Raw genomic sequence first — 23,922 nt, 5'->3', positions numbered from 1 at the left:
TCTCTCTTCCTTTGCCTTCCATTGAGTTCCCCACACCCTTCTATAGGCCTAAGGTTAAATTCTTAGCTGACCCGAATTCAAGCAGGTATTTTTTATAGGGTGATTCTACACTATGGGCACTCATTTATGTCTTTTGTCCATCATTCTAAATAATGTGCCAAAATGAGTCAGCAAGACTGAACCAATTCTGTGTTTATTTGCTTACTGATAAGGGAGATTACATTTTCTCACAAAGAGAGAGTGTGTGAATATCTGTGGAGCAGCAGAAGGACCACATACAAGCACCAAGTCTGCCAACAATGTGGTGAAAGGAAGCCACTGCGCCTTGGTGTACTCATCTGTAAAATGGGAATCCTACCAGCCTTGTTCACTGCAAAATAGCACTCCTGTAGTAAAGGAGATAATGTTTATATAAAGCACTTTATAAACTGGAAAGAGATCTCCAATAGAACATAACGAATGTTCCTGAAGGGTTTTTTCTGTTTACTTTTAGTGGTTTTATAGTTTTAGGTCTTATATTTAATTCTTTAATCCATCTTGAGCTAATTTTTGTATATGGTGAGAGGTAAGGTTATAGTTTCATTTTTCTGCGTGTGGATATCCAATTTTCCCAGCACCAGTTTTCTTACTTTGTTGGATGTTCTTGACATCTTTGAAAATCAGTTGGTTGTAGATACCTGAATTTATTTGTGGGGTATGTATTCTATTCCATTGGTCTGTCTGTTTTTATAGCAATACCATGCTGTTTTGACTATAATAGCCTTATAGCATAATTTTACATCAGGTAGTGTAATGCTGGAGATTATTTCTTAATTTTTTTTTCTCTTCTCAGAACTCTCTCACTTTCTCCTATTGTTCTATTTGTTTTTCTTGGTGTCTTTCATGATGGTTGTTTTCTTTACTGGTTTGTGATTTGTGTCTGTTCATTATCTGAAATAATTTTTAAAAATCCAATTAATTTAAACAATACCAGAAAGAGGGAAAAGGGAGTATAAAGAAGACAGTTCAAGTTCAAATACAAAATATAATGCTATATATAAACCCAAATAAATGAGTAATTATATTAAATGTAAATGGGATATATGCTCCAAATGAAAACCTAAACTTTTGGACTAGATGAAAAAAAAAGGACTGTGTTTTGTTTACAAGCTATACATTTTAAATATAAGGGCAGAAAATAGAAAGATTGAAATTCAAACACTAACAATTTAGACTTTAGGTAAGATATTTTGAAACCTCTATAGCACAGACTTTTTTCTGTGGGCAAAATGACAATGACATTACCTAATTCAGTAAATACCAATGCTGATCAAAAAGAATTAAATTCACAGAAAAGAAATAGATCATTTTTTGCCCCCTCTACCAATCTTAGGTAAATAAAGTTTTTATCGATTTTAACCAACCCTCATCGCTAGTCCTTTATTTGTATATTAACGCATTTAGGTACAGATGTTTACTTGTACTGACTTTTGTGTGAAAGTTGCAGACTTTTCGGCCGGGTGCAGTGGCTTTTGCCTGTAATCCCAGCACTTTGGGAGGCCGAGGCGGGTGGATCGTGAGGTCAAGAGATCAAGACCATCCTGGTCAACCATATTATACTAAAAATCTTTTTTTGTTTCTTGTTTTTGTTTTTTTGGTTTGTTTTTTTCTCCTTTTGCTCCACAAAGAAAACAATCAACAAAATGTAGAGACCATCTGTTGAAAGGAAGGAAATATTTGCAAACTATTTATCTGACAAAAACGTATGTGCAGATTATATAAAGAAGTCAAACAATTCTACACCAAAAAAAAAAATCCCATTATAAAGCAGGCAAAGGACAGGAACAGACATTTCTCAAAAGAAGACATACAAATGGCCAACGAGTGTATGAAAAAAGGCTCAACATCACTAGTCATCAGGGAAATGCAAATCAAAGCCACAATGAAATATCATCTTACCCCAATTACAATGGCTATCATTAAAAGAAAAAGAATAACAGATGATGGTAAGGATGTGGAGAAAAGGGAACCCTTATACACTATTGGTGAAAATGTAAATTAGCTTAGCCACTGTGGAAACCATAATGAAGATTTCTCAAAAACTGAAATAAAACTACATATAATCTAGCAGTCCCACTAAGGTATTTATCCAAAGGAAAACAAATCATTATATCAAAAAGATACCTGCACTTACATGTTTATTGAAGCACTATTCACAATAGCGAAGATATTAGAATCAATTTAAGTGTCCATCAACAGGTGAACGAATAAAGAAAATGTGGTTTATATACACAGTGGAGTACTATTCAGTAATAAAGAAAAATGAAATGAAGTCATTTGCAGCAACATGGATGGAACTGGAGGCCATTATGTGAAGTAAAATAAGCCTAGCACAGAAAGACGAATACTGCAGGTTCTCACTTACATGTGGGAGATAAAAAGTTGGTCTCATAAAGATAGAGAGTAGAATGGTAGGTAGTAGAGCCTGGGAAGGGTGGGTTGGTGTGTGGGCGAGGGTAATGAAGAGAGGCGGGTTAACAGGTACAAACATACAGTTAGATAAAAAGTATATGTAGTATTGTTCAACAGAAGTGTAGCGTGACTACAGGCATAACCAGTGTGTTGCATATTTCAAAGTAGCTGGATGAGAGGACATGAACTGTTCCCAAGACATAGAAATGATAAATACTCAAAAGTGATGGACACCCCAAATGCCCTGATTTAATCATTACACATACTACGCATGTAACAAACTATGACATGTACCCCATAAATATGTAAAATATTATCTCAATTTAATAAAAGAAATCATCTCCAATTAGTTATTCAGAGAGTTCTGAGATGTTAGTGTATGCATTAAACAAGATTAAAATGATTTAAAATATATCCTAGAATTTAAACATGTGGTTACCATAATTTAAGAAATTTTGAGGGTTAGTGTATTCGGTTTAAGAAATCTTCTCAAGATATATATAGCATAAAGTCATAGAAAGATTTCATAACAACGTAAATGTGCCACAGAACTATAGACTTACAATGATAAATTATGGTATATATCTTTTACAAAAATAAAAAATTAAATAGAAAAGAGAAAAGACATAGGGTAATCAATTCAGGGTGCAGAAATTAGTAAGTAAAAAATGGATTTCCTTCATTCCTGAAAAAATGGCAAACTAGTATTGATTCCTGCCTATCTCTCTCCAAATCAACAGTGTAAAAACCACAGAAGTAAAATGGGAGCATGGCTCTCAGGAAACTTTAAAAAACACACAAAATAGGAAGCTTTAAAGAAAACTATGGGAGTAAAAAAGCCTATCAATTGGTGTGTGTGGTACACAGGAGTTGGTAGCTACAGCCTTGAGTGGAGAGCTGCATATTGTAGCTGTGAGGGTTATTTTCAGAAGGGTTTTCAAGTCCTCCTTTTGCCTAGGAGAATCACTGGATGCCTTGCAACCTCAAAATTGTCAATGACAGACCTGGCCACTTGTCAAGGTACTATCAAGGTAGTATAAAAGTTTTACTAGGTGATGAGCTGATGAAAACAGATGACACCTTACTCTCTACGCTTGAGCATTCACCCCTATACCTCTTTCTCATCTGAATCTCTAGCCTTGGTAAAGTATCAAGTTGCTGGATGCATGACTAAAACACACACACACACACACACACACACACACAAAGAAAGAAATGATAAATGTTTCAGGTGAGGGATAATCTAATTATGCTGGTGTGATCATTACACATTATATACTTGTATCAAAATATCACATGTACCCCATAAATATGTACAGTTATTGTGCATATATAAAATTTTAAAAAAATAAAAAGTAAAAACCAAAAATACTTCCAGGTTTGGTTATTTAATACTTTAAGATTTTTATATCTGTGCTCAAAGTGAAATTGGCTTATGGCTTATGGTGCTCTTTCTGATTTTTTTTCCTCAGAGTCTGGCTCTGTCAGCCAGGCTGAACAGTGGTACGATCTTGGCTCACTGCAACTTCTGCCTCCCAGGTGCAAGTGATTCTCCTGCCTCAGCCTCCCAAGTAGCTGGGATTACAGGCACGTGCCACCACACCCAGCTAATTTTCTTGTATTTTTAGTAGAGTCGGGGTTTAATTATATTGCCCAGACTGGTCTCAAATACCTGACCTCAAGTGATCCACCCACCTCAGCATCCCAAAATGCTGGGATTGCAGGTGTGAGCCACCGCGCCTGGCCTCTTCGTGTACAAATTTTTAAATTACTTTAGGACTAAATACAATTTATCTCATACAGGCAAAGATAGGTTAGTGACAAAAAGTCAATCAACACAATTTACCATATTAAGAGATCAGGAAGAAAATTCATATGGTCAGGTCAATTGGCTCAGAAAAAGTATTAAAAAAACTTTAATGCATATTTATGATTGAAAAAATTGACAAGTTAGGAATACAAATAAAATTTCTTGTATTTGTAAAGGTTATATAATAGAAATTTAGTAAAAATGTGATTTTATATAGAAACTTTAGACACATTTGATCAGGGACAAGAATAGAATGACAAATATTGCTACTATTATCAGACATTTGTTAGCTAAATATCTAATGTTATCACTGGAAAATTCTGTAATAAAATAAAAAGAAATAAAAAGTGTTGAGATTGGAAGGGAAGAGATGGAACAGCCATGAGTTGCAGTCATTATTTGCAGAAGGGTTAACTTCATGGCTGGGCACCTTTGTAGTGACACAGGGCCCTGAGCTCAGAAGGGCTTCATGCTTGGTTTGATGATGCTCTGTTGTTGCTATTCTGGATTTCTTCATAATTTTATTTTCTAATTTTTGTTTTGCAAGTGAAGTCTGATAGGATAATTTAGTATGTGCATCATGAGTAGAAGAGAAACATGCAATACGTTGTCTGCTATTCCTTGCCTTGCCATTTACATCTAGAGGTCACAATGCCTCATGAGCACAGTATGTGGTAGGCCCATGATGCAGCTGAGTTAAGCAATACTCAAAGCAAGAGTAAAGATAAGCGTATCATGTTTATGACTAAGTATGGTCCTGACAGCCTGGGAAGAACATGCTTTTTTGGTTCAAACCAGAGCTGTCTTCTAATGCAGAAAGAAGAAAGTGACATTCTAAGAAAAATGAATGACCAAGGAGACCTACCATATTCTTTCTCACTCACGTTTCTTCTCTGTATTAGCCAACCACTTATGCTAATTATTATGACACAGAAGAAAAGGGAAAGATAGGATAACCCATAGTTCCTTCCCTTTCAGTCTTTCCTTACTCATCAGTAAGCAGAAGGTAAAGTGTCAATAGGATGCTCAGCACAAATCAAAAAGAGAAATACAAACAGTGGATTTTTTTCGTGGAGCATTTCCACTGTTCTGGTAAATACAGGCATTATTAGCCTGAATTGTGTAACTGTGAATACAAGTTAAATAATCTTTCATGTGGATTTAAAACTGGCATTGCACAGTCTAAAGATAAATAGTAAAATTTGTACAAATAACATTTTAATTTTACTCTCTAGAAGAACATTTAATAGCAAATATGAAATATCATGACACGTTAAGAGAGAGCCTATTGAAAAAACTTTTTATTTTAGTACCTTTAACAGCTCTTACCTATTTCCTGCTTTCTGAACAAGGGTTCCTGAATTTGCCTTTTACTCTGGTCCTGCAAGTTATATAGCTGGTCTTACTTGTAGATGACATAACCATCTCCATAGAAGAAGAATACAGAATTAATAGCCAAATTCTTAGAAGTAAACAAAGAATTTGGGATAGAAAATCTGTCTTTTAAAATAGATATCATGTTTCCAAATTATAATCAATTAAAAAATCTATTTTAGAAGATATAATCTAAAAAACTAATAAAATTCAAGATATAACTTAACCGAAAGTGCACAAAGCCTCTACAAAAACTAATAAAATTCAAGATATAACTTAACCAAAAGTGCACAAAGCCTCTAGAGAAAATTTGAACACTCTAATAAAGGCTTTAAAAAAATCTGTTTAAATAGATGGTCCAAGTTCTTGGGTGAACAGACAGATATTACAAAGGTACCAAATCTTCCCCTAATTAATCTACTGATTGAACACAACTGTCATCTCAATCTCTGCTGGTTTTCTAAATGTCGTTAATACATTTATTCTAAAATTTTATATGATTAACAAAGGCAACTTAGAAGAGAAAAAAGGAAGAAACAGCCAAAGTATAAAACACACACGTGCTTGCATCGTTTGTCTGGGGTAAATACCCAATATTCGTTGTCTCATGGCCACAGAAAACTAGGACACACCAGCGTGAGGTTAAGAGCGGAAGTTTAATAGGGAAAAAGAAGAGCTCTCTGCACAGAGAGGGGTCCCGGAGAAAACGAGTTGCTTCTTCTGTGGTGAAATGCAGGAGGCTTTCTAGATGGGCTTGAGGAGGCGGTGTCTGATTTACAAAGGGCACGAAAGATTGGTCGGACCAGTTGTGTCATTTGCACAGCGTGCAAAGAACTGGTTAAGACTAGGTTTTCTATTTGCATAGCGTGTGAAGAAACTGGCTGCCCCATTCTAATCTTTTAGTACGCAGATAGGTTCTTTACCTGGCCGATGTCATATTGCCTGCTTTTTTTACTGTACAGGTGGTGACAAAGACAAGGGAAGATGGAGCCTCTAAGTTGAACATGCCTGGCCCTCAGGTAGCCCTTTCCCCATTGGCACAGCTGCCAGCATTCACCTGTGCAAACTTCCAGCTTGCTTATCTATGTCTGCAGCTCAATTTTTCAGGTCGCTCTTCATTAGAAAAAACATGATTTGGCGACTGCTTTTTATTAAAATGGAAGCCTTATCGAAGACTCCTTTACCCTTGCTATCTGCCTAAAAATGTCTATCTAGCCCCTGTAACACACATACACACACACACACACACCCATGCACACACACACGGATCAGTGGAATTGAATAGAGAGCTCAGGGAGAGATCTAGATAAAACCTAATACATGATTAGAATGGCACCATGAAACAGTAAGGAAAGAATAGGCTTCTTAGTAAGTGATTTGGGGAAAACTCACTCGCTGTATGAGGGGAAAAAATACTTAACCTCTATGTAACATGTTATACAAATGTAGACTCCAGCAAGATTCAAAACCTAAATGTAAAAAGTAAAACAATTATCCACATAGCAGATGATATAGAAACAGAACCATCTTCATGGGTGTGGGACACCACAGAGGCCAATGCTTAGAAAGGGTCAGTGTGTGGTTGAATGCCCTACTTGTTGTTGTCATCTTGAAATTCTTAATTTTTTTTTAAACAAAGGGTCCCACACTTTCATTCTGCACTGGGTTGGCAATTTATGTAGCCAGCCCTAGGTAGAAATGTATCTTTGTGATGATATAGGGATGGTGATGGGCTTTTTTTTAAAGCCCAAATTATAAGGCAAAAATTGATTTCTACCTTTAACGAATAACATGGATAAAGTAATTGGCCATCACAGCAGATTGGGAGAAGTTATTTGTAAGGCCCACTATTGACAAGATGCGAATATTGAGAAGGTATAAGGTCAAAGGTAGCCACTTGATTAAGTTTTGATTAAGTTTTCCAAACTCCCAACCTTATATTTATGGGAACAGTAATTCTGTTTTACATTATTGTCTGTCATTGGTTTACATATTATTAAATTAAATTACTTAATTTAAATAACAACTACAACAGACACCAACATGTTTGGGAATAAACACAGACACCTCTTAGGAAGCATTGAATTCATTTGGTGAGAGCAGCAGTGAGAGGGTTTTCTGCAGTGTGACCTCCTACATAGGAGGCCATCATGTCTGGAGCTTCACAAGGTGTGTTTAACAGATAAACTAGTGAGTCAGATAATCCCATGAATCAGTCAAATGCAAGTAATTTAACATGTTTTAAATTATATATCAAAGAACTTCTTGGATTTTTGAAAATCTTGCACTGGTTCCCAAAACTTCTCCCTAGAGAACTTGATTTGTTTTCAATTTTCAATAAGAATGCTGACTTTCAGGATGATTATTTTAGGCTCTGAGCCCTATAGTCCGTGTCAATTTGTGTGCCTTCCAGGGAGCATAAGAGCCCACAGAAACATCTGATGATTCATTTGAAGTGTTTGACTGCAATAAAACGTGCACTTAAAACTAACTATTAATTTATTTATTCAATATCACTCCTGCTCTATGAGCTATGCTGCATAAGAATGTGTCTATCAAATTGCAATTATGCAAAAGAAAATTGTGCATTGCCTAAGAGTAGCTTTTCTTCCTTAGAAAAGAGCATTTTTAACATGTCACAAAACAGGTCATTACTCTGGTTAAAAAGTATCCACAAGTCTCATTTGAAAGTTATGCTTGAAATAAGCATGATAAAAACAGGTAATTAATTTAGCTAAAAAGTATGCACAAGTCTCATTTGAAAGTTATGCTTGAAATAAGCACGCTTTGTGGAATTACTCCATGATTTTCTCTTTCTTCAGTCAACAAGTTGTCTTTCTATAAAAGTCATTTTGGTGACCTCTCATGCATTGTCCCACTTTTACTGTCAATTGAAAACTAAAATGTTCCATAAATAGTGAAACTAGAAGTTCACTATTTCGTTTGATGTTTTCAGTAGTTCCCTGGTAGATATCGTTCATCAAACTAAAGAGGACCTTTTCCTAATTTTTTATGAATATCTATTAAGCAGGCTTTGGGGTCTCTATCAAAATTGTCATGCAGTCGTTTCTCTTTAAATCTAAAAATGCAAAACATCGCATTAATAGATTACCTATATGGAGCCATTCCTCTATGATGTATTATTCTTTTTGTGTGCCACTGGATTTCACTTGCATACATTTATTAAGGATTTTTATGTCTACTGTCATAAATAAGATTTATCTACAGCTTTTGATACTCTGTTCAATTTTAGTGTCAAGATTATGGCAGTCTTGAAAAATGAATTGAAAATGTTTTATATTTTTCTATGCTCTGAAAAAGTTCAAATAACAGAGAAATTGCATGTTCCTTGAAGTTTAATAGAATTTCTCTAGAACCTTTCTGTATAGTTAGTAATGTCTTCCACAATCATTTCAGCCTCTTCTATGACTATTGTACTTTTCAGGTTATACATATCTGGAGTCAGTTTTCATTATTTTTTTTTTAGAAAGTCATCAACTTCATCTATTTCCAGATTCAGTAATATAAAAGGAATAACCATATTCTTGAATTTTAAAATCCTTTTGTAGCTGTGGTTATTTTTTCTTTGCTCATTTATAATATGCTTAGTTGGGGGGTGGTTAGCTTTAAATAGCTAAATATTTATCTACTTTATTGATTTTCTTTAATAAAATAGCTGTTTATTTAAAGATTTTTATTCATTTTATAGTTTTATATTTCATTATTATCTGTTTTTATCTTTTTTTTAACTCCCCATTTACTTTATATATGTTTATTTGTTTTTTTCTTTTCAATGGAACAATTTGTTTTCACTTTTTCTTGTTTTCCAAAACACAGTGCTTAAATAATACATAGCCATCAGAATATTGGCTTACATTTAAGTACTCTCATATATTTTGTAAATGGTAATTTCATTTGCATTTATCTCTAAATGCTCTGTAATTCTAATATGATTTCTTTTTTAACCTTAGTTTTAGTTAGAACAGTATAAGTTTCTAACTGGATACAATATTGACTATATATTTTTCTAATATCTAGTTTCATTGCATTATAGTCAGAAAATACCCACCTATTGATTTGAATTTATGCAATGTATTAGTTTTCTTCAAGGCTAATGTAGGGCTAATTCTTAACTATTATTTGTTTTTGAAAAAAAAAATGTGTTTTTCTTTTGGTTAACAATGTATGTGCATATATATTTAGCCAACATTATTAATTCAGTTTTTAAATGTATGTCCTTTGCTATTACTGTTTATCAATTTCTGTAGGACAGTGTTAAAGCAACTCATTATCATAGCATTTCTGGATGTCTCTTTGTATTACTAAGAGCTTTTGTTTTATCTCTCTGGTGCCATTTTTGTGGATTGCTCTTGACGCAGGGTCTTTGCATTGCGTACACATTGCATAAAGAAAATACATCGGCCGGGCGCGGTGGCTCAAGCCTGTAATCCCAGCACTTTGGGAGGCCGAGACGGGCGGATCACGAGGTCAGGAGATCGAGACCATCTGCACTCCAGCCTGGGCGACAGAGCGAGACTCCGCCTCAAAAAAAAAAAAAAGAAAAAAAGAAAGAAAATACATCATGCTGTTTACTTTGCCTAGAACATTTTCCTGCCCATCCTACCCCCTATAGTCATTTGACTTGCTCACTCAATTCAGCTGACTATCTCAGAAAGGCATTCCTTACTACCCTACTAAGAGAGAAACCCATCATTCTCACTCTCTTTCACCTGCTTATTACTATTCATAGCTCTCATCACTGCCAATTACATTTATAAATCCATAGTTTATTATCTACTCTTATTAGAATTAAGCTCCTCACAGGCAGGGAATGTGTTTGTCTAGATTAGTTTTATAGTTCCAGCACTTTTACAATGCCTGGCTCATTGTAGATGTTCAGAAAATAAATGTCAATATTAATAAATTAGTGAATGAATGTACAGTTTCTCTCATAAAATTTCTATTTAACTTGCAGTTGTTTTTATTTGAGTTTTCTTTGTCTACTATTATCAGTTTTAACATTAACCTAGTGTATCCTTTTTATCCAGTTTAAATTTTTAGTAACATTTTATTTTAGGTAGGTTTTTAGTAAGCAGCATATGTCTGGTTTTTGCACATGTACTCACTTTAGAATTCTGTGTTTTAATGTGGAAATTTAATGCATTTACATTTATTGTGATTAGTGATATACTTGGATGTATTGCTGCCGTTTCAAATTGCCTATTACCATTTTTCCCATCATTTGTAGTCTTAATTATGAGCTGACATGTATAAATATTTTACAATGCAGCAAGCCATATTCCAATAACTTTTTGGTTTTTATCTAATTTAATGTTCAAAATAACCTTTTGATTCATGATTCATGTTGCAAGTGAAGAAACTGAGACTTAGTAAGATTCATTAACTTGTCCAACATTTCATATGTGTTAAATTGGCAAACCAGGACTCAGATATTAGATATTTACTCTAAAGGCCATGGTTTTAATTTATAGATTATGCTGCTTCTCTTTTCTGAGTTTCTCTCTCTCTCTCTTTCTTTCAATATCTCTGTTTCTTTCCCTGTCTCTCTCTCTCTCAAATGACTTAAATGTTAAATCTTCTACTTTTATATCTCTAATGATAATATGTAAATTTTGATTAATTACATTTCAACTTATTTTCTAACAAATTAGGTAATAGTTCACCATCTACAACCCATCTCTCCTGAAAAATACAAGATTACAGGCATACTTCCACTACTGCTCCTATGCCTAAAGTTGTGTTGAAATAATCTAAATTGTTTTTGCCAAGTTACCATATTGTTATTAACTTTATTTTGCATTATATTTTTTTCAACTTACTGGCCAACAATATTGTCTTACATTCTGAAAAATCTTCTACTGACTCTGTATATAACTAATATGGATTTCATCTATACTCATTCTGTTACCTGGCTTCTTTTCTTTAATTTTTGGGTACTGGTAACCAGACAATTAATATTTGAATTTTCTAAATTTCATTCTTATTCTTTGACCGATTCTTTATCATTGCAGCCTGTTCTTATTTGGCTAAAACAGAGTTTTAAATTTTCCAATGTTACTTGGTAGAATTTTCATCCAGTTTTCCTCTTTTCCATGCACAATCTGTTTCTTCCAATTTCAATAATGTTTTTTCACTTTCCTATATGCAGTAGATTGTTCTCAAATAAGTTTTCACTGTTCATTTAGATTTATGACTCAGTGATTAATGATGATAGTTATTTTCTCTGTAGTCCTACAAGTACGTTTCATCAACATGCTGAAGGGAAAGAAGACTTTGTGGGTATGCTAATAGGCAGGCCCCAATTACCAAAATGAGAAAACCTTTCCTTTGGGAGTATAATTTTTTAGAATATTTTATTTCTAAATAGAATTGAGTTTCCTTTGCCATTCTCTGAATCCTTTTGTATGGCTAAAATTATCTTAAGCTTCATCTTCATTTCTTCATTTATTTCCTGAGTTCCTCCAGTATGGGTATACTAAGGCTTTCCCAGATAATACATGATATTAATAACCATTATGAAGATGCATTTTCTGTAAAATATGTACTTTACTTGAATTATTTTATTTTATTCTCAAAACCACTCTATGAAGTTGAAACTTTTATTAAGCATGTTTTATAGATAACAAAACCTAGGCTAATGAAACCCATGGAGATTAAAGGCCTTGTCCAAGGTTACATACCTTGTAAAGAAGGATGGAGCCAGGATGTGGATTCAGACAGGCTGACTTAAACACAGGTCCACAATGCCTCTCTCTGATATGCTGTCACTCTTCTCTAATGTAGTGTGGGATATGGAATCCTCTTTAACCCTTGATCAGGTCATGGAGCATGGAGGAAAATTCCAGAAAGAAAGTCTGACTGGAACAAAGAAATGGATTATAGGGAGGTATGCTTTAAGCTCTGAGGCATGGAATTTTTATATCTGAGAAGGCAGAGCTCTCATAATGGCTTACCCAGGCCACACTTTGGAGATTTAAGATTCTGTGATAGCTCAGTTTCAGGCTGTTGTTGCTATGATTTATAACCAGGATTCCGTCCTTTGCATAGCGGTCATATGCCATTCTGTCCAGACTTTAGTGCTCAAAAGATTGCCCCTTGTCATTCCAACCCCAGTTAATAGGAAACACAAACCACCCTTGAGATGACAAACCTATCTTCTAACCATTGACTAGTTCAGTTCCTTAACTCTGCAGAAGTTGAGCTTTCTATTTTTAGAGTTTGGCAAGGCAGAAGACATGCTGGGTGAGCCTTGTTTAAGGCCCCCCGCCAGACTCTGCTTGCCATGAAATCCAGCCAAACAAACTGTGTAGCAGGCCAATTATGCTGCAGCTGTCTGTCAACTGAATCAAAGATGGGAGTGGACAACAAGGGGCTGTTTTTGCCACAGACAGTAAGCAGAACACAGGATTAACTTTCCTACTCTTAAAGTTCCGTAGATTTACCTGCCATTTATTTTATCTCGTGGTAAGAATCCTTGCTTTTTATTACAGGAAGTTGACTAAGCTACCTCTGGCAAAACAAAGGGATCTCACCTTAACTATCCATGGGGGGAAAAAATCTGTTTTATAGTTCATCATAAGATACCTAGTATCAAACCTGGTATCAAAAAACCTGGTTGTGAGAAACGATTTTTATCAAGAGTTGCCTCAAAGTTGCATTTTATAGAACAGAATGCTTTAAGAATGTGAACTCCACGATCAGTCTGCCTGGGCTGATGAGCTCAGCTCCCCTCATCCTAGCTCTGTGGTTTTGGACAAATTACTTAACCTCTCTGATCTCCATTTCCTAGTTGGTAAATGGGAATAACTATAGCACTCATGTAAAGGAATTTTGTGAGGATTAAATCAGATAATCCATGTAAAGTACTTAGCATAGTGCCTGGGATGGAATAGGAGTTTGATGGATGTTGATTACTATTGTTCCAGATATTCTGAATTTTAACTGAATTTTGGATCCAAATGATGAGTATTATTATCTCAGTTTTCACAGATGATCAAACTAAGGAAGAGGAAGAAACTGGTCCAAGTTCACATATCTTGTGTTTAATTGAACCACTATTCAATCTTTAGCTGTTTGATTCTAAAGTCTTAGAATTTTCCGTGTGCTTTACTGAAATCTACTGCTTGTAGAACAGCTTTCACTGACTCGTTCCTTGGCATTTTGCCAACTACCCACAAAAAGGATATTTATGACACAGACTCATTATGTCTGTGATTGTAGCTATTGAATGGATCATATTAAGAACATTGTCTACCACATCACACAGCAGTTTCAGCATTCATGGGAGAAATTCCTTGGGAATCAGTTTTTGCAAAAACTATGCTCCTTAGTGAACAAGTCATTTGTTTTATTTTTCTTATGCAGAACTGTGACTAATCATGATCTTTCTTTGTTTTGGCTGTTAAGGAGCTTAGAATCAAATTTTTAGTCTTTTTCTATTGCTTCCATATACTAATGTTATTACAGATTTATGATATTCCTTTTCTATTTCCCCTTTATTCTCTTTGCCTTGATAATATATTTTATTCCAATGAACAGTGTGTATTTTTATAAACTTCCACGGTGCCTTTGTGGAATAAAACAAAAATTATGTACTTCAAAAAATCTAAAACTACCATTTAATACATGTTTGTTTATCTCTTTTCTTGGGTTTGCTCTTTGGTAGTCCTATCGGGTCAGATGCCATTATTTTCCCAGGGTTGGATAAGCCCTACTGGAATACATGAACACAATTACTCAGAGTTTTATGATTCTCTAGTATGCCGATAACAGGCAGAGGCCAGACTGATTTAAACTACAGAAATTCATGAAAATAAAAAACTTCATAACTAAACATATGCTAATCTCTTTCGTACACAAATGTTTGGCTGGTAGCAGTGGGGAAAATAAGAGGGAGAGAATTAAGAGAGGAAGCAATTACATTTACTTATATATAACCTCCTTACAAGCCCTGTCTGTTCATTCAAGGCTGGTTCAGGTTCCCCTTCACTGTGCTCTCTGCTATCTTTGCATTTATCGCACTGTAATATAAAAGGATTGTTTCTTATTCTTTATTAGTTTCCTAATGTCAAGCATATTACCATAATATGTAGAAGATTAGATAGATGATAGATAGATAGATAGATATATAGATAGATAGATAGATAGATGGATAGATAGATAATGCAGCCTCAATATATGTTTCTTAAATGAATGAATCAAAGATATTCAACAGAGTGAGGTAGGTAAAAGACTTGGAGGATTTATGGGAGGGTAATATGTGCATTATGTCTATTAAATAAATGTGTATAAGCCAGGCAAGGAGGAAGGCGAAGGAAATTTTAAGCAAAGGAGACTGTGTAAAGTCAAAGCTGTGAGAACACATGATGTGCTGGAGGAATTGCAAATATTTCAATTTGACTTTTGTCTGGGTAAACGTGGAATAGAACAAGATGAACTTGGAATGTGAATTTATCTTGAGCACTGCAGAGAGTCATTGATGAATTCTAGGTAGGGTTATGAGATGATCACATATGTGTTTTAGAAATATTACTTTGATTCCAGTGAGAATTGGTGGATTTATTGCAGACATTTAGGAGGCTATCACATCAATCCAGGAGAGAAATTATGATGCTTTAAATTAATTAGGTAGTTGAGTTGTGATAAGAGGTTTTATGGTGATAGAATTCATAGATGCAGTGTTCAATTGAATGTGGAGGATGCGGGAGAGGAAGGAGTCTATAATGCTCTCCATGTTTCTATGTTGATTAACAAGATGAATGTCGGTATCATTTTCCCAAATAAAAAATAAAAGAAGAAGGTGGGAGGAGGGGGTGATTAAGTCAACTTTGGACATGTTGAGCTTGAGATGCCAAATTAAAAAGACCTGTAGATACAAAAATGCAGAGCTCCAAAGATTGCTTTGGGCAGACAGCGCATAGTTTGTGATGAATTGGCATACAGTTAGCTGAAGGCATGGGCCTGATGTGTTTTTCAAGCAGACTGGGAGAGGGTAAAGGATAGAACACTATTGGACATTGCCCTCTGGGTGATGAGCGGACAAGAAAGATCCAATGAAGAAACTAGAAAAGATGGTCAGATGGAGTATTAGAGAGATCTCAAGCCAAGAAACAAAATTTCAGGAAATCAGGAGAATCTTGTGTTTCTAGAAATTTGATTAGAGCAGACATCCTAAATAATCCTTCTAAAAACAAATGATGTTTCTATACACCAATTATTTTCAAGCTGAGAGCCAAATCAAGAACATAATCCCATTTATACTAGCCACAAAAAAATTAAATACCCAGGAATACATCTAAACAGTCAGGTGAAAGACCTCTACAAGGAGAACTACAAAGTACTGCTAAAAGAAGTCACAGATAACAGATAAAGAAACTTTCCATACCCTTGGATTAGAAGACTCAATTTCATTAAGAAGGTCATATTGCCCAAAGCAATTTTCAGATTCAACCTGATTCTTATCAAACTATAATACCAATGTCATTTTTCACAGAATTAAAAAAAATTACACTAAAATTTATATGGAACCAAAAAGGAGCCCAAATAGCTAAAGCAACCCTAAGCAAAAAGAATAAAGCAGGAGACATCACATTACCAGACTTGAAACTATACTACAAGGCTACAGTAACCAAAATAGTACGATATTGGTACAAAAAGAGACACATAGACCAATGGAACAGAATAGAGAACCCAAAAATAAAGCCACACACCTACAACCATCTGATCTTCAACAAAGTAGAGAAAAATAAGCAATGGGGAAAAGACTTCCTATTCAATAAATGGTGCTGGTATACCTGGTGAGCCACATGCAGAAGAATGAAACTGGATGCCTAACTTTCACCATGTACAAAAATTAACTCAAGATGAATTAAAGACTTTAATGTATGACCTCAAACTATAAGAATTCTAGATGAAAACCTAAAAAACACCATTCTGGACATGGGCCTTACACAGGAGTATATGACTAAGTTTTCAAAAGCAATTGCAACAAAACCAAAAATTGACAAATAAGACCTAATTAAACTAAGGACCTCTGTGCAGCACAAGAAACTGTCAACAGAGTAAACAGACAACATACAGAACGAGAGAAAATATTGGCAAACTACACATCCAACAAAGGTTTAATATCCATAATTTATAAAGAACATAAACAACAAGTAAAAAACAAATAATCCCGTTAAAAATAGTCAAAAGACAAGAACAGACACTTTTCAAAAGAAGGCATATAAGTGGCCAACAAACATGAAAAAATGCTCCACATTACTAATGATTAGAGAGATGCAAATCAAAATTACAATGAGATACCATCTTATACCAGTCAAAATGACTATTATTAAAAAGTTGGAAAACAAAAAATGCTGGCAAAGCTACCCAAAAGGGAACGCTTATACACTGTTGGTGGGAATGTAGATTAGTTCGGCCACTGTGGAAAACAGTTTGGAGATTTCTCAGAGAATTTTTAAAACAGAACTATCATTCAACATAGCCATCTCAAAAAAACAACAACAACAACAATCTTTTCTACCAGAAAGACACACACACTTGAATGTTCACTGCAGCACTATTCCCAATAGCAAAGACATGGAATCAACCTAGATGCCCATCAGTGATGGACTTGATGAAGAAAATGTGGTACATACACACCATGGAATACTATCTAGCCATAAAAAAAATTTCATTTCCTTTGCAGGAATATGGACACAGCTGGAGGCCATTATCCTAAGCGAATGAACGCAGAAAGAGGAAATCAAATACTGTGTGTTCCCACTTATAGGTGGAAGCTAAACATTGGGTATTCATGGACATAAAGTTGGCAACAGTAGACACTGGAGACTACTAGAGAGGGGAGGAAAGGTGGGAAGGATTGAAAAATAACTCATTTGGTACTGTGCTCAGTACCCGGGTGATGGGATCATTCATACCCCAAGTCTCAGCATCACACAATACATTCAAGTAACAAACCTTCACATGTATCCCCTGAATCTAAAAGAAAAGTTGAAAAATAAATAAATAAATAAAAATAATAAATACTCAATAAAATTTAAAAACATATTTTCAAATAAAATGCTATAAGGAACCCTTGGAAGCAAAAATTATAATGACAGTGTGGATCCAGAGAGGCAAGCTCCCACTGAGGCCCACTTTCTCAGAGAAACTTTGAACCCCAGAGACCTTGAAGTTTCATTTCTTTTTGTTTGCTTGTGTTTTTAAGACAGGGTCTCACTCTGTGGCCCAGGTTGGCGTGCAATGGCAGTCATGGCTCATTGCAGCCTTGACCTCCTGGGCTCAAGTGGTCCTCCCACCTCAGCTTCCCGAGTAACTGGGATCACAGATGTGCGCCACCACACTCAGCTAATGTTTTTTTTTTTTTCTTTTTTAATTTTGTAGAGGTGGGGACTTGCTGTGTTGACCAGGCTGGTTTCAAGCTCCTGGTCTCAAGTGACCCTCCTGCCTTTGCCTCCCGGAGTGCTGGGATTACAGGTGTGAGCCTGGCTTTGAGCTTTCATTTCAATAGCCATGCAGGGTCTACAAAGTAAGAGACAAACAGGTGGAAAAGTCTAATAAGAGACCCTATAGAAATTCTAGGAACCGGCCGGGTGCAGTGGCTCACGCCTGTAATCCCAGCACTTTGGGAGGCCGAGGTGGGTGGATCACCTGAGGTCAGGACTTCGAGACCAGCCTGGCCAACATGGCAAAACCCCGTCTCTGCTAAAAATACAAAAATTCGCTGGGCGTGGTGGTGCACACCTGTAATCCTAGCTACTCGGGAGGCTGAGACAGGAGAATAGATTGAACCCACAAGGCAGAGGTTACAGTTAGCCAAGATCATGACACTACACTCCAGCCTGGGTGACAGAGCAAGACAGACTCCATCTCAAAAAAAAAAAAAAAAAAAAAAAAGGAAATGCAAGGAACCTAGTAACCTAGTATAAAAATGAAAAATAAATAAGTCACCTGGTAAAAGAGGGAAACCAAAAATCTTGTCTATTTTCATCTATCTCTCTTTGACAAGAGAAATAAAATCTGCCCTAAGAAAATAAGTCTCCCTAAGAATTTGGAACCACAAACTGGACCTAGATGGTTTGAATATGAAATCATAGTAAAGAACAAAAGGGAAAACACAAAATACTAAAACAAAAAGTAATTTGGCACTGAAACAATAATCAACAGAAGCAGCAGAGATCTGAGTCACACCAGCAAAGACTACAGATTGCAGGATTATCAAGCAAAGGACAACAATAACTATGCTTCTTATGCGAAAGAAATAAAAGTGGGCATTGAAAGTAAACAGTCCAAAATATTACTAACCAAAGTTATGGAAGAAGACAAGTAAGAGACTGAAGGAAAGGCAATATTTCAATATATTATGGCAAATTTTTACAGAATTAATGAAAGAAACCAATCCATAACTTCAGGCAACCTAACAAATTCCAAGCAGGATGTGATCCAGGACAAAGTAGTGATATTCAATGTACAAAAGACACAAAGAACATCCTAAAGTAGACAGATGAGAAAAGTACACCCACAAAGAAACAGCAAGACCAACATTTGATTTCTCAACAAAAATGGACAGGACTAAACTATATTCAATATGCTGAGAAAACAGAGCAATGGGTCTAGGGTCTTTTAGCCAGAAAACTTATTTCCAAGAATAAGGACAAAATACAAAATTTTCACACAAACAAGAGTTTTGCCATCAACAAGTTTCTATTTAAGAAACTTCTAAAGTATGTACTTCATAAAGGTGATTCCAGATGGAAAATGTGAGATACAGAAAAGAAACAGTGTTCAAGGAAATTGATAATTATATGGGTGAATATAAATCACTGATTCTCTAAACATAACACTGATATCTATTTATAGGTTTTTAAAAAGATAAAATTGATTAAAAATTTTGTATATAAATTATAAATTGGAAGAGACTGAAGTTAAAGTATTCTAAGATTCCTGTATTATCTGAAGAGACTTAACAGTATTGATTATCTTTAAGGTTTGTTAAAGTATATATACTTAAAAGCCAAGAGAACAATTAAGACATTTTAAAATTTTTATTTTATCTTTCCAAATTATTTGTATTTTGACTGGATACTTTGAAAATCATTTCTGGAGCAATACAAGGAATACATAAATAAACCAATAAATATCCCTTAAAAATAAGGGTCTGGTCAATAGTGCCCAATGCACACGAAGGTCAAGTAAGGTCAAGAGTAAAGTGCCTCTTGAATTTACCAACTAGAATATTCTTTGGCAACTGGTAACCTTGGTGAAAGTGTTTCATTGCAGTGACAGGGATGGATATCTGATTACGTGGGGATGCAACTGTTGGTCAGGAAATGGAGACAGTGAGTATTGATCATTATTTTAAGAATTTTAACTATAAAGGGTAAACAAAATAGGGAAGTGGCTGGAGGTAGATGCAGGATCAAGAAAGAATTTTGTTTAATGTTTAGACAGACTTGAGCTTATTTATAGTCTGGGGCAATAACCAATTGCCTCAGAGTACTTAAAGATTATGGAAAAAGAAAGATAATTGAAGGATCTAGATGAAGCTTCCATGTCCCCAGGACAGTAAGTGTAGTAAATTCAGAGAACAGGATGGAGAGGATAAACAAGAAAGGTGACATCCCTCCATTAATACAAAGTAAGGACAGGTCTAATAATTGTGTGTGTGTGTAGTGTAGTGTGTAAGGGACGCTAAAATGAGTAACAAAGAAGCCTAGCCTAGGGTAAGTGCTTAAAAATAATGGGGAATGTTCAAAATAGCTGTTTAAGAAAGTGGAGAGAAAACTAATTCAAGACTCACAGAACTAATGGACATCATTCAGAGTTAAGTGAGATTCAAGTTGCCAGATTTGTAGGGGAAATATCATGCATGGTAGTACAAATTTCCTCCAGCAGTGCTCAGCAGGGCATCCATGGAAAATACAGAAGTGTGAATTTAGAGTTGGGATTTTGCTGGCTATTGGATTCGAAGTACATGGAAGTTGAGTACAAGTAGAGATGCATGAATAGTGAAGCTAATAAAGTTTAAGCTCCAGGACCTCCTCTACCATGGATTCCTGAGAAGTCCCCAACAGAGGGTTCACATGATTATATGGTTTCTTAAATTTTGCTTAAGATAGTGTATTTAGTTAGCTAAGGCCACCCTCTTTTCCATGCTAACTTCATGTCTGCCATACCTCCTCTCATATCAAGTCACAGACATTTTTGTGATCCAATGAAAAGGGAGTTGGGTTAAAGGTTGGGTATGGTAGAATATGTCTACGTGACTTGCAGACACTTCCACTTATAGTTAAGTTGCTGTTATAGAGTTAATTCCAGCCTAAGATTAGCTTTCAGAAAACTCCCACTGCTCCTTGTCACCTGACACTGTGATGTAGATTTAAGGCCCAGAGTCCTCCTGTAGGATTTATGTATCCTACAGTGCCCAGAACCACAAGGATGTGGGTAGTGGTTAATAAGTATTGACAATTCAGAGCATTGAAGATTAGTCATTGCACAAGAAAATCTAAAATGCCAGGAAATCTTAAAGCTCAAAATTGAAAGAAGCTTGGTAGAAACTTGCCCTACTTTGACAATAATCCCCAAATTTGCATGACATTACCATTACAAGTTATCAAGCTGAAAGAAAAGTTTCTAAACTACTAATGATTAAATTTAACTTTTGACCAACCAAACTAGGTATCAGCCTACAATCATGGGACTCACACTCAGAGTGATTCTATCTGCTGTCAGCTAACCACTTCATTTTCTCTTCTAATGTAACTTGTGCCTGCATATTTATGTATTGCAATTACTTTATCATAATTATTTATAAATGTTTCCCTTTTATTGTAGTTAGGACATTATTCTTTTTTATTATATGCTTTGGTAGATCATTCAGAATAATGATCATTTCAGGATAATGAAGGGATCTAATAAAATACTTGCTTTAAAAAGCATCATTGACTCCGGTTGGGCTGATAACCACTGATCTAGGCCAACTGTGTACCTGGAGCTTAGATTCCATCCTTGGGACTCTAGTCTGTGTCTTTCACCTCCACAGGTGGCCTCCTTCAATCACAACCTTCAACCTCCCTCACCAACTTTGAAAAGGGCAGGGCTGTATACAGAGGTCTGCCTCCAGCCACTCTATTCCTCCCTTCAGGTTGACATAAATCCACCTCACACCACTTTTTTTTTTTTTTTTTAACTCACACTGGCCTTTTTGTTCCTTGGAGTTATCAATTTGTCCTTGCCCCAGTGTAGAGGGTCATGACTGCAAGTGGTCCAGGTTTTTGGTGTTTTGAACAAGAATTAGATAAAACATCCAGCAAAGCAAAGGAAGAATGAAGCAACAAAAGAACGAAAGCAGGATTTACTGAAAATCAAAGTACACTCCACAGTGTGGGAGTGGACAAGCAGCGCCACAAGGGCCCAGATACATAGAAACTTCTTGGGTTCAAATACCCTCTAGAAGTTTCTCATTCATGCTCAACTCATGTAACTGAAGTAGTAGCCTGCAATCAGTCTGAGTGGTTACAGAAAGCAGCCAACCAGAGACTGAAGTGAACTTACAAAGTTGCAAACAAAGACTCAACCTGCAATTTTCCAATTTTCCAATTTTCTATCTGCACACAGAAAAAGCCAAAGGGAGTAGCTTCTGGTCCTTTTGTTACTTAGGCATGGAAAGTTAGGGTTTTCCTTTCAATTTAGTTATAGGAAGTAGGCATGAAACAGCCTTAGGTTCTCTGCCTCCAGACCCTATTCTCCTGCCCCACCAGCACTTTTGCATTTTCTTCTCCCGTGATCTTTGTATGGCTAATACATTCTTGTTATCAGGTCTAGCTCTAATATTACCGTTCCAAAAGGCCTTCTCCTCAACACTTTATCCGAAGCAGCCCTATATCACCCTGTTCTGTCTCCTTCGTAACACTTGCCATCCTCTAAAATTAACTTGTGTGTGTGTTTACCTTGTTAGTGACCTTTCTCCTCTTCCCCATGAAGATATAAATTCACAACAGGGAGAGTAGTCTGTCTTTTTTAGCTCTGTATTCCCAGCATGTAAACAATTTCTGGCACATAGTAAATACTCAACAAATACTTATTGGGTGAATTAATAAACCTGTTGTATTAGTTTGTTAGGATTGCCAGAACAAAATACCACAGAAAGTGGTGGCTGAAGCAGAAATGTATTTCTCACAGTTCTAGAGGCTGGAAGTTTGAGACCAAGATGCTGACTGCAGATGGCTGCACACTTGCTGTCTCTTCACATGGTTGTCCATTGACGCACATATGCGCCTAGTGTCTCTCAGCCTGTGTCCTAATCTCTTCTTCCTGTAAGGATACCAGTATATTGGATAATGGGCCCACCCTAACAGCCTCATTTTCAGCTAATCGCCTCTTTAAAGACCTTATCTCCAAATATGGTTATACCCTGTAGTCCTGTGGGTGGAGACATCTACATACGAATTTACAGGGACACCATTCAGCTGATAACACCATGAATGATCCCTCCGTGTCCTAAATGCATGGGAGGCAGGAATGACTCCAACTTTCAGGAACCTTCGGAAAACAGCCCTGGTCAGCTGTTATCAAGTCTCTCCAAGTGCCTAGGATGAGGACAGTGGAAGCTTTAGTCAGTTTCTAACTCTCCTGAAACGTGGATAAGATGAATATTGTGGAGATAGTTCTAAACCAAAACAAGGACAGACCACCCCCACCCCTACCTCTATCCCAACAATGTCTCTGGTTAGAGTCTATAGGTGTTTGCTGCTGGGTGGCTCTCTGTGTGCCTGGCCATGACAGAACAGATGGGGCCAGCTCGCCAGGCAGTGCTAAGTTGTGAGGGGCCACACGCTGCAGAAAGCTGCCAATGGGATGAGGTCCGTCTGGCCGGGTGCAATCAGCCTGCACCATCTGCAGCTGTTTCGGGATCAGATTTCCAAATCACCTGCTCTGGTCCAGGCTTCAGGAACTGAGCTGTCAGACAAAGCCCTGTAATTACCCCAGACTCATCTACACCTTCCCTGTCTATCTCCTAATTGAGGTTTAATGGCTTTGGTCACAGGAGGGGGCTTTTCCTGCCTTTCTAGATTTAGATTCTTTCATCTGAGCATCAAGCCAATTAGTTTAGCATCTGGGGTAATTGACAGAAGTCAGGCCTGACTGCAAAGACGTTTCCAGGCTGGGAACATCTTTGTGGTAGCTATTAGTGGAGAGGGGTGTGTGTGTATGTTTTCAATGTTATTAGGATGCAATTTAGAAAATGAGGACTGAGATAGAAA

General features: G+C 36.1%; 1 long non-coding RNA gene across 1 annotated transcript in view; it reads right to left on the bottom strand.

The window, feature by feature from the left end:
* Positions 1-12,342: 12,342 nt before the first annotated feature.
* LOC144337644 (uncharacterized) overlaps positions 12,343-23,922 on the bottom strand; it is a 64,886-nt gene continuing 53,306 nt past the window's right edge. The window contains exon 3 of the long non-coding RNA XR_013411053.1: positions 12,343-12,514. This is a non-coding gene — a long non-coding RNA (uncharacterized LOC144337644). The remainder of the gene's footprint in view (positions 12,515-23,922) is intronic.

Source organism: Macaca mulatta, chromosome 1, assembly GCF_049350105.2.
Source record: "Macaca mulatta isolate MMU2019108-1 chromosome 1, T2T-MMU8v2.0, whole genome shotgun sequence".
Taxonomy (NCBI): domain Eukaryota; kingdom Metazoa; phylum Chordata; class Mammalia; order Primates; family Cercopithecidae; genus Macaca; species Macaca mulatta.
This window is presented reverse-complemented; position numbering and strand designations above follow the sequence as displayed.